Genomic DNA, 12,528 nt, shown 5'->3' with positions numbered 1-12,528 from the left:
TATTTGAGAAAATAGACAACCTAAGATGTAAGTAGCTTTCCCAAAATTGCATACCCAGTAAGTAAGTGGCAGAGCCTTGATTTGGCCCTATCAGTCTGGCTTGATAGTCTACACCTATTACCCCAAATCCACTGCTCAACTAGTGGTCAAGATATTCTGACAGTGGCCTAATGGTATCACAAATATAAAGAGTTAAACACAATTTACAAAACAACATAAGCCAATGAAAAAAATACTTCAGTTTTCAAGAAGTAAACATTTATGATTTAAAAAACAGAGAAAATTATCCCAAAGAAGATTTTCTTGCTGAATTATTTTTTGCTAATATTGTCTGGTTTGCTTTCAGAGGCTTGGACCTCTGGGACTCAAGTTCATGAAAATGTGTTGGTAGACTGGAGTAGGCTGAGGTTGAATTATAGAGGCTAGAGGCAGAAATAGTAGGAGGTGTGCAGATTCTAGGTGAGAAGAAGTTTCCTTCCTAGTGGAAGAGTTTCACAAACTATGTTACTTAGAGAATTTTGAGAGCAAAAATTGGAGATGAAATAAAATGTTGGAAGCTATAAATATCAAGAAGTTTCATGAATTAGAGAAAATGGTTTTCGACTGGACCATAAAGAAGCAATGCTCCTGGGACTCCGGCTGATTGCCATATGCTTTGGAATAGCTAATATGAATTTAGAAGTGATAAATGTGGCCAGATAAATAGTTTTAAATATTCTCCATTGTCTTAAGTATTTATTCAGGGTCTATAAACAAATAAATAGGTTTTAGCATGTTTATAAATCATACATAGCTACAGTAAATATGGTTCACATATGTTGGAAAAGATATTTTTAGCTTTTTAAAAATATTAATCTGTCTTCCCAAAGAACTTTGAGGTCAGATAAGTAAAGATTGGATTTAAATCAACATATGATTTAAATTAGGGTTAAAATATTTTTATTTTATAATAATTGTTTTAATAATATTTAATAATAGTATAAAATATAATATTAACTTGCATACCAGTATTTTAAAATAAGTGTTATTTATTTTATAAACAAGGCCTAAATGATAAACTGATGTTAAAGTATTTTTATACTTGAAAGGACTATTTCTCTTTTGAATATTAGAATAGGTCAAATTATAAGCTATAAGGAAACATAAAACCCAAAGCCCCATTTATCAGACATTTACATGAGATAAAACCCTAATGGATCAAGTACAATTAAGTGGCACTACACATAATACATCATCAAAATAAATAGCAGAATGTTACACTTTTAAACTAAATTCTTTCATTAGCATTTCAAGGGAAAATTTCCTTTTAGAAAATTAATATAAGCAAGATGGCAATGGCATTTTTGAGAGATTTAGAATGGTTTAGTTATAAAATATTCATTCTATTTCTTTCTGAATGGTAATCCTTTATTTGCTTTTAAACTCACTTTTATGAACAGTTAATGAATACCATCAACTTGATTAGGAAATATTTATATACTATAAAACTGAAAACATTTATTCAGAAAATTATACAATAACACCAGCAAGGATATAGAATAAAATATAAAGATGGTAGAATAGATAAAATAGAAGAGAAAACATTAGATTTTTTTTATAAAAGGAAGGGCAAAGATACTGACCCGAAAGCATAATAATAAATAGGTAAATGCCATGAACTTTCTTTCCACAAAATAATTAAGTACCAACTGACCATTTCCTATAAAAATTTGTACGTGCTCCCCAAATAAAATATAAATATGTATGAGCAGGAATAATTGAAATCACTTACTGTATTTTTGCCAAAGTTGATTTTTATTTTTATCTTTAAAGAGGACACTGTGAAGCAATCATTTAAGTACAGAAATTAAACATTTTGATACATGGAAGAGGTTAAAACAAACATTTTCACCATTGAGTTCTCATCTCTATGTCTTAAAAAATATCAGTGTACATAGACAATGAGTCACATATTCTTTTCTTTACCTCAAGTCTAGAAAGATGATTAGCATAAAAAAAACAAAAGCAGCTTGTTGAATGCTGAATAAATGAATGAAGTGTGAAAGAAAGCAGTGGAGGTTAGAGTTACTGAGAAGGTTCACTCTGGGTGTGATTCAGATATTCATCTGCTGTTGTATATTTGATGATCACTGGCCAGCGACTTGAGCAAATACAAAATTTACCTCATGTAGAGCAAAATGTACTCTCAATGCATCTCCCCAAGATAAGTCACCACATCTAAACACTAAAATGATTCCAACTTCTTTTTCCTCCACATTTATGATTGATCTTTCTAAGTCACTACTGGAGAAGCCATACAAATTAAAATTAAAACTGGAACTTTGACAAAATGACATCTATTCTAGAAAATCTAAATTTTAAGTTAAACTGGGAGGAAGGAAAAAGAGCAGTTAATTTGTGAATAAAGAGAACTTCTTTAAATGAATTGTAAGGAATGTAGGAGAACCTGCATAAATGCATGATGCACGAGTGAATGAAAAGTGGATAAATATGGTCCCACAAGGTGGTCACGGAGATGGGTGACATTAAATACCATTAAAAAGTAAAGCAGGTCTTTGAAAAAAAGTAAATATGAACTTAAACTAACACAAAAAAGGTTAATCTTAGTAAAGGATTATGCAAGAAAGTAAAAAACATGGGCTCCGTAGAATGAATTTAATTCCCAGTTTAATCACTTACAAACTGTGATCTCAGTAAACCATTTCTTTCTTTTATCTTTGCTTTCTTTTAGACATCCATAATTTCTCACAGATTTGATATGTTAAACTAATTTAACAGCAATGTGTGCAAAATTCCATAAAATGTTTGTACTTAGCAGATTTGGGTAGAACTCAGATTACGGGTATTAAATGATTTAAGGGTGACTGTAGAATTTTGCTGAAGAATTTTAAATTTGGAAGGAAAGCAAACCATAGGATATGGTGAAGAAAATAGGATCAAGTAAAATATTTTAGAATTTGTTTATTTTTGGCTGGTTGTTAAAATTTACAAACTGGGATGGAGCATCACATTTGATTTGTGACTGGTATTTTCTAAGAGAAAGAAGTCTTAGAAGGGTGATTTGGGGAGTAAATTTTTCTGAATTGAGGCCTATAATCATTGCCAATCAGCACTAAAATCATTTCCTTATTTATTTTAATAAAATTACATGAATACAACTTTTAATAAAAATATGTATTATAAGTGATACACAGTTTTGTGTGTAGGTGAGTGTCACAGACCACTTTGAGAATCTGATAAAAATATCAAATGTCTACTGAATATTACATATTATGTGTATATATTATATATATGTGCATATAATTTTCATATAATTTCACAGTCTTCACAAGCCCCTGAAAATGAGAAGCTAAAAGTGCCTCTGATTAATAATTCCTCCTGTAGTTCCTGGTGATCATTGTATCTTTCCATGAAACAAAAATAATTGTTACATTATTCTAGCACAACAATGTATAAATATTTACATCAATAGTTTTGAATTGAAGTATATGGCACATGTTTCTCTGCAAAAAAAAAAAAAAAAAAAAAGTCATGTCAAATATCTTTACAGGCCTGTCCCAGCCCTGTTCCTACTACATTAGATTAAAGAGGAACTTCAGCAGTTTTAAGATTAAATGACCATAGGATAGACCAAGACAGATCTAGAGAGCTAAACTTACAATTCTAGAACAATGACATGGCTTATTACAGCCTCAAGTGAAAAATGAAGGAATGTGTGAGTGAATGAGTGAGTGAGTGAAATGAAACGTTCTCTTCAGAGCCAGCCAAGGAAAACAGCAATGGCAGAGAAGTGGCAAGGTGGTTGCTGGCTTTTTGTTTTTTTTTCTATGTCCATGCGACTGTGTACCCAGAGACAAAACCAGTGACTTAAGGATCACCCATCTTAGCTTGTGATATAGATTCAAAATTTGTGCCTGTGTCTTTAAGTCTTTTTGCAGCTGATGACTTTTTATTACTATTATTTTTAAGTAAAACCTTCATTCTGAACACACAAACCCCCATATTCCATTCCACTTTCCCCCAGTGTTACCTTTCTAATCAGATTCAACTACTGAAGGATTTAAAACTTGGCCAGTCAAAAGGGGAAAAAGTCTCTCTTCTGTGGAACCGTGTCTGTAAAGTCTGGGTTTTGCCCAAGCCACAGGAACTTTAAACAGTCTGCTCGCTCGGTCGGCACAGACAGGTTCAAGCACAGAGTGGGATGAAAGCTACTACTGGGCTTTTAATCTTGCAGGTTGCAGAAACCCTTGATGTTTTATGTCTTATTCTCTCGAAGATGGTTTATAAATGTATGGCAGCAAAGTAAAAAATATTGTTAAAATTTATTCATATGATATATCAAAAGAGGGAAAAGTGGAAAGAAAACCAAATAAATTAGTCTGAATATGAGTACTTATTCAGATTCAGAAGACTATTCAGATTGTCAGACTGATTAATCACAGTCCTGATTTTACATTTAATTCAACTCCAAAATTTTGCAATAGTAGACCTTATTTTCATTTTGAGAGCATAAAATTGAAGGAGACCAGCTCTGAACCCTGGCTCTTACAGTCCCTATGTGACTTGTGAGAGTTCATTTAGTATCTCTAAGCACCAATATCTTCAACTATAAAATAGGAATAATTATATCTGTTGACTAAATACACAAATGAATATATGAATGTGTGAATGAAGTACAAAGAACACACCAAGAAACTGTTAATTAGTCATCTTTATAGTATCAATAGCACTACATCATTTTAGTTGTTTTTTTACACATACTGATAATTGGGTACCTTACCTTTGAAAATGTTCAACCAAATATGTAACATATAATTTGTTAGAACTCATACTCCATAGATGGTTTTACAAAGTATCGACCTACAATTATCAAACTTGTGAGATTTCTAGCTCAAACTTTAAACCAACTAACTACACCTAAAAATGTACTGATAATTTCTAGGGTCAATGTTTATAGAGAATATGTATCAACTGTCTAGATGTTGCATTTTAAGAAGAAATAAAGACTTTCCTTTCTCTAGAAGAATAAAACAAGCCAGGGGGTAAAAATAATGATGCTTGGGGACAGGATTCATTCTGATAAAGTACACAACTCTTCAGAAAAGCCTTCTACACAGATTCTTTCAAAACACTTCCTTCCCAAGATAAGCTTCTTTCATTTTTCTTGCATGTATACTATTCACCACCTATTTTCCTCCACTGTTTTTTAAATAATTCTAAAAAATCAAAACAATGAAACAAATTACAAAAATTACATTTAGCTATACATAAATTTATAGAGAAGTAAAGGCTTTATTGGAGTGTACTATAATAAGCCACCACTAGATAGTTTCTAAAATGAACAATTAAGTGACATTATTCATACATAACATTTGAATATAAATAGACTGAATTGCTCAAATAAGTGTCTGAAATAACTCATCAGGATGAAGTGTATAAAACTAATAGATACACTCTAGCCTACGTAACAGAGTGAGACTTTGTCTCAAAAATAAATAAATAAATAAAAGGTGGGTAGGATAGATTGAGAGGGCAGTTTGTAAATTGTCCTCTGAGATGATTAAGAGGCTTTAAAAATAATCAGTCATGACCATATAATTACTTTATAATCTGTATGTTCATTCTTTTTCATTTATATTTTCCATTTCTGTACTTTTCCTATTTCAGCTCCCTTTACAGCCTACTATCTTTAAAAATTGCATTTACATTTCTTTTTTGCATTAAGACTGAGTATATAAAGTAAAATGACATATGTTTCCTTAGGTTACTCCAAGTACTGGTGGGTGTAGGTAAAAGATGTGCTGAAAGATATTGGCAAATTTAAACCTGGCATGTGACCATCTTATGAAGTGAAAATGTTTGCAGATGCAGAGGTCGGTTAGTTTGTACTGTCAACAAACTCCCCCCATTTTTGTTTTCAAGTGTTGTATTGAACTTTCAAAACTGAATTATACCAATCTTATTTGTCTTATGTAATTTGGAAAAGATTACTTATTTAAAGCTATAATGTAGTCAGATATACTCACTACTTCAATGATAAAGAGATTTGCATTCTTTTTATTCAGTTAAATTTAACTCAACTGGTTCATGGGACAGTTGACCAGATGTGATAAGAACAGCCTATAGTCTATCCCTAAAAAAAGCCAAAATTCATATCATTTTTATTTATTTATTTTATTTCAGCATAATAAGGGGGTACAAGTGTTAAGGTTACATACATTGCTATTGCCTTCCCTGCCTTCTCAAGTCAGAGCTTCAAGCATGTCCATGCCCCTGACAATGCACAATGCACTTATAATGTATATATATAAACCCTTTACCTCCCCCCCATCTGCCTGACGCCCAATAAATTTTTTTTTGTTTTATATAACATTTTGGTTAGATTTTATAATTTTGTCTTTACTTAGCAAAGGTTGGAGGTATGCCCTTCCCCTCCACACTGTTTGGCACATCTCTCAGATGTGGATCTATCCCCCCACCCCCTGAATCTCTGGTGAACACCACCCCCCATCATTCTTCACAGATCTAGAAAAAATAATTGTTCACTTTGTATGGAACCAGAAAAAAACCGTGTATAGTCAAAGCCATCTTAAGTAAAAAGAACAAACTGGGAGGCATCAATCTTTCTGACTTCAAGCTGTACTATAAAGCAATAATAATTAAATCAGCTTGTTACTGGCATAAGAACAGAAGCATTGATGTTTGGAATTGGTCTGAGATTCCAGAGATGAAACCATATGCATATGATAACCTAATCTTTGATAAAGCAGACAAAAATAAACATTGGGGAAAAGAATCTATCTTCAATAAATGGTGCTGGGAAAACTGGATATCTACATGCAGAAGAATGAATCAGGATTCCCTACCTTTCACCTCTCACAAAAATTCACTCAAGATGGATAACAGACTTAAACCTAAGGCATGAAACCTTAAGAATCCTTGAAGATGTTGGGAAAACCCTCTCAGACATTGGTCTAGGCAAAGAATTTTTGAAGAAGACCCTCAAAGCAGTCACTGCAGCAACAAAAATAAACAAATGGGATCTGATCAAACTAAGAAGCTTCTGCTGAGCCAAAGAAACTATCATCAGAGCAAATAGACAACCTACAGAATGGGAGAAAATATTTACTCTCTACTCCGATAAAGGTCTGATAACAAGAATCTTCATATCATTTTCATAGTGATTTGTCTTATCATTTTCCCCTACAACATCCTGGTAATAGTAACTAATAATGAAACTAGTTGGGAAAAAGCATCATCTTATGAATTTCAGATATCTCTCCTCGTACAACTCTTCCTTTTCTTCTATGCAGTATGCACTTTTCCCTCTTAGCATGTCCTTGACCTGGCAGTTGTAGCACTTTGCAGCAAGAGTGAGTGAAAGCTTCAGAAGTGGAGTTGAAAACTTGTGAACCACACTGTTTACCAAAAAGAAAAGAAAGAAAAATTGGCCACTGATCACATTTATCCAAATTCCTTTTATGTTGTCTTTAGATCAGGAAAAATAACTGCTCACAACTACATTCCAGTGTGTGTGGTGGGTCAGAAAACAGGAGAAGAAAGATGCTCCAGTGACCTGGATTAGGTTACTCGATTACAGCAATTCATTTTCTCTAAATTACTCTTAGGTGAAAAAAAAAAATTAAAAGTAAGATCATAGGATAAGGGGATGGAAATGTTTAGTTTGGAACTGTGTGGGATGTTATGAAACTTAAAATCTAAAAAGAGAGTTATTATTAGCTAAAAAAGATAATTGACATTATTATTTATCATTCATTTTGTTTTTAATAGAAAAGAATAATAGAGATTTGAAACATTTCTTATTTGAATACTCCTTTAACAATTCTTGAGGCACACGCTGTGGAATGGTATATGTACCATTACTGTTCTAAACTGTAAGCTGTGAAGAAACATTTAGCACATGAAATGATTCACTTTCTATACACTGAAAAAAAAACATTCAGCACAAAGGTAGTAAGTAATTCACAATAATAATCCCAGATCATCTGGAGAGGAGAAGAAAAGAAAACTAAGACAATTATTTTTGGTTTTTGAAAGGTGAATTTTTCCTTCTCTGAGTCACCCCTTTCATCATAGGATGGGAGGAGGGGAAACTTAGTGTCCACAGAGAACACCAAAAGTTTCATTAATGAATTTTAGAAAAGATTTGTGTAAATGCTTGCAAGTTTTTATGAGGAAAATAGTACTGACTTGTGTTGTAGCCTATGCCCAATAATGTGAAATGGCTTCTCTTTGATTCTTGTGTCAAAGGAATTGGAAAATGTGAAACTTTGTATTGAGAATAAGGTTTCTTTCTGAGGCAAAATTTGACTTTGTTTTAAAATATGCTTCCTTCAAACTGACTTTGGTGTATGAGCTAACGTAATGATAATAAGGCCATGTAATAATAAGTTTGAATTCAGAAAACATGACTCAGTCTTTAGGTTATTCATTATAATAGGCTTGATGTCCTGTCCTCTTGTAGGAAGGAATAGCTGTATACATGACAAAATCTGGATTACAGTTTGAATATAAATGTATTTAATTAGCTGAATACAACGATAGCAATTCATAACAATCTGAAGTCATGCAAATTACCCCATATCTTAAATGTGTTTATACTGATTTTTATAATAGAAATCATCTCAACTCCTTTTTTCCTAACATCTCAAAGTAATGACACATAAACTATTTTATATATTCTGAAGACATTCTTGTGGAATAGGACAGTAATTTGATATTAGTGTCACTTTTAATAACTGAAGGAACGCAAATTAGTGCAAAAATTCCCTGAAATTAGAGCTTGTATGTGAAAGAAGTTAAATGGAGTATGAACTTTCTCTGGGATTGGGGCATGCAGAGAGAAGAGACTAACTTTTTTTCCAAAATGAATTATTTCCTGATTTAATTTTGCCTTCCTTTCTTTATTATTATCTTCTATTCATGAGATTCGAGTTAAAAGAACAGTAATTAATTTGTTCCTTTCATTTGCTTGTATAATAAAATAACCTGAAAAGTACTCTTGTCCTCACATTGCTGTTTGAATCAGTTATAGCAGACCAGTTCTTAGATGTTTTTATAGGTAGTCCCTAAGACCTTCCAAACCAAGTGAATAAATCCTCAATAAATTGTCTGACATTTTCAAGTGCTAAAATAGTTCAAATAGTTTCCTATATCCTGTGCCCCTCCTCATTTTATTTCACATCTGTGTTTGCCACTAATTAATACCATCTCTTTTTTTTTATTATTCTTCAAATCTGGAGGCTTTAAAAATATTTCCCTTTAAGAAATATCTGTTATACAATTATATATATATATTTTTTACTGCTCTGTAGGTTAATTTGTCTGCTTGTGGCATTTTTCCCCCCTAGGATAAGAATGTTCTAAAGTCTTTCTTACAGAGACTCTTATGAAGTGAATTTGGGCTTATATTTAGAACAAGGTAACAGATATTTGTCCTATTTACTTAGATATGAATGTGATTTTAAAACAAATTACCATTGTAGCTTTCTTTTGAATTTTTTCACATACTTGACACAAAATGCCAAATCAAAAATCAAAGAATAAAGTTTAATTTAAAAAGTTTTTCTCTTGTTTTCACGTTTTATGAGCCTTATAATACCACCACCAAGCCCTGCTCCTTTTTGTTCAAAAAAATAATCCAGTAGGAACTGCAAAAAGAGTTATTCAAGTTCCTTATATCTCTTTTATTGGGGAAGGGAGATGGGAGTGTGTACATGCGTGTGTATGTTAGAGGTATTATAAAATAATATAATTATTTTTAGTCATGCTGGAAAAGAATTATGAATATTTATGGATGCCATTTATTCTTCTTTTCCTTATTATTTTTCACATGGACAATAAAACTTGTTTATAACAGGAGCCCCTGTAAAGATTCCCTCATCACTCCTATGTAATATCATTCTGCATAGAATGTCATACACACATACAATATACATTAAAAAAATCTAAAATTCACAGGTAACTGTACAGCCCTAAAAATAGGCAGTGGGTACCTTACCGGGGAGTACCAAAGGTAAAGAGGAACCTGCACTAAAATATTCAAGAGTATGAATAAAATCTCCAGAAATGTGAAAGAAAACAAAAATGAAGGCAAAAAAAAAAAAAAGACTAGTAAATTTGAATAGTTTGCTTTTATATTTACATAGTGTCTGCGTTTTGAATGTGTAGAAGACCTAATAGGGCACAAAAGCAATATCCCCCTCTTCTGTTTTCCTTTTACCCTCAAACATTTTGGAAGTTCCAGCGAGCCAACAATTGAACATGGAAGTCATGCAAGAATTGTAATAGTAATAGGAAAAGAGTATATATTTTTGCAAAACATTGCTTTTCATTCCAGTAGTAGAAAATATGCACGGCTGTTTATCTTGGTTTTGTTGCTCCTTTGCAGTGTCCAACATGGACTGGCTGGCTGGAAGTCTTTCCGCAGTTGCTTACAAGAGCTTCACTATTCGTTAGGGAGCTAAGGAGATGCTTTTGAGTGTGTTGAGCTAAAAGCTCCATTTAGTCTTTCAATCAATCTGCTTATGTAACTTAAATATTTTTAGTGCCCAGGAGTTCAAAGCAGCTAATGTGTTGTGTTTCAAAATGACAAATAGAACACACTAAAAACAGCATTAGAATGTTTTCCTAAGCAAGTTTCAGGGAAATGTGTGGTGCTCTGAATGGAACTCCACATAGCATTTTGGCCATCTGAGCATTTCCTTCCTTGTGCTTAGGCCTGAATGAGTCATTGTGCCTGGCCTTCCCTGCTCCCAAAAGGTCTGGGCCTGATCATGAACAAGCAGTAAGCAGAAGCTGGTTTCATATGCGACTCCCAAGCGACAGAAAGGAAATATTCCTTCTGGTAATTTATTGATGAGCTAAGTCCAGATGTAGATGCCAATTTCACTCAGTAGGGTGTCTTCGCAGCTTGGCTCTAATCTTGAATGGCAGCCAAGGAATTTCTACCGGGAGTTACCAAGAGAACAAACTCTTTCTTATTGAGGTATGAGACATTAATAAACTTGCAGAATTAATCCATTCTAGGGAACCGATTAAGAGGCATTTTTACTCTACTGACTGTTACCAGGAAACTATTTGAGATCTTGTAATATCTCAATAACATGCCATCCTCTTTCATTTCCAGAGGCATTTGATTTATGAAAATCTTATTAATAGAAAATATCACAGTCTTGACTCACTTGCTGATATGATCAGATGTGACACAAAAAGTCCTCTCTGGAGATAGAAAATAATTCTTACTAGTGCACTGCCTTTAGCAGATGATGCCTTAAATGTTAGGACTTTTAAAAAAAAATACCGAGTTTTATTCAAAATATTTGACCATCTTAATTAGAATGAAAGAGTTTCAAAATAAAATAGAAAATAAAATAGCAATAGCTGCTTTTATCACCCCAATGCAAAGAAGACTTGTGTGCAATTCAATGCTTTTCATCTGATTCTAGACCAATTTGAGGGTCCTTTGAGTAAGAATGTCAGTATGTAGAGAGACCAACACTAAAAGAGTTTCTTTGGTGATCATGTTATATGCCATTTTTCTTATAACAATACTCTAAAATAAAGTTCTACGCAAAGATTCACTTCTAAGACTTGAATAAATACCTATGAATTTTAATTCAAAATGTTGTAAGTCAAGAATTCAGTTTGACTTAGCCAAATAATTGATATATGCTAAGAAAATATAAACTTATCCTACAAGAATATAAGTAACTATAACATTTGAAAAGGCTAAACAATTTTTCAAGACATATTTTGAAAGCATATTCCTTGTCTCAAGAAATATATGATCTCTGTGTTTTAATTATTTACTACATTAAACTTTATTTTTCTTTATTCCTTTTTCTTACTATCTTTTCTCTGCTCCTGTGACTTCCTGCATCAGCTAACTCCCCATTCTAACACAAGGGGGTTTTCATGTTCATGACTCATTTTTTTCTTTCCATATTTTTCTTTCAAATTTGGATATACAAATTATCATATATAGATAATCATATATAGATAAAAATATCATATATAGGTTCTGATCATAAGTTATAAAATGGAACAATTGCATGCAATTTTCCTCATTGTATCTTCTCCTAGCAACATATTTTGAAAATCTTTTAACATTGACTTGTACAGCTCTAACTTATTCTTTTTAATAAATGCAAAATGTTTCATGGAGTAGCTGTGCCTTAATTTATTATCCATTTTATATTAATTTATATTCACTTTTTTCATTTTTTATTTTCACTTTTTTCCCAGCTTATCTTTTTCTATTATACGATAACCTTATGCAAATAATTTATATTTATTGGTGCTTTTGTTTCTTTGTGATGAATTCCTAGGAATGGAATTTCTAGGGTAAAGGCTCTATGTATTTTTAATTTTAAGAAATATTCCCAGATGCTTTCCAAAAAAGTTTGTAATGATTTACATTTCCATCAGCGATATGTGAAACTGCCTTTTCTCCAGCAAAATAACTATTAGAGCTATTCCTAATTGTTGCTAATTAAAAGAGTACAG

The sequence above is a fragment of the Microcebus murinus genome, chromosome 5 (assembly GCF_040939455.1).
Source record: "Microcebus murinus isolate Inina chromosome 5, M.murinus_Inina_mat1.0, whole genome shotgun sequence".
Lineage (NCBI taxonomy): Eukaryota > Metazoa > Chordata > Mammalia > Primates > Cheirogaleidae > Microcebus > Microcebus murinus.
Note: the sequence above shows the minus strand (reverse complement) of the source record.